Here is a 219-nt window from a genome sequence, read left to right on the forward strand (position 1 = left end):
GATGTCGAGAAGGGAAAATAGGTAGATTAGTTTAAATTTATTAGAATTATTTTTACGTTGTTACATTTGTACTCGTCTAAAATGACAATAAAGTTGAATTGAGTGAATGAAAGAGAGGTGGTGTCTCTGTATTTGTGTATGCCTGTGTGTGTGTGTGTGTCTGTGTCTGTGTATGTGTGTGTGTTTGTGTGTGTGTTTGTGTGTATGTGTAGATGTTTG

Source organism: Octopus bimaculoides, chromosome 15 (assembly GCF_001194135.2).
Source record: "Octopus bimaculoides isolate UCB-OBI-ISO-001 chromosome 15, ASM119413v2, whole genome shotgun sequence".
Taxonomy (NCBI): Eukaryota; Metazoa; Mollusca; class Cephalopoda; order Octopoda; family Octopodidae; genus Octopus; species Octopus bimaculoides.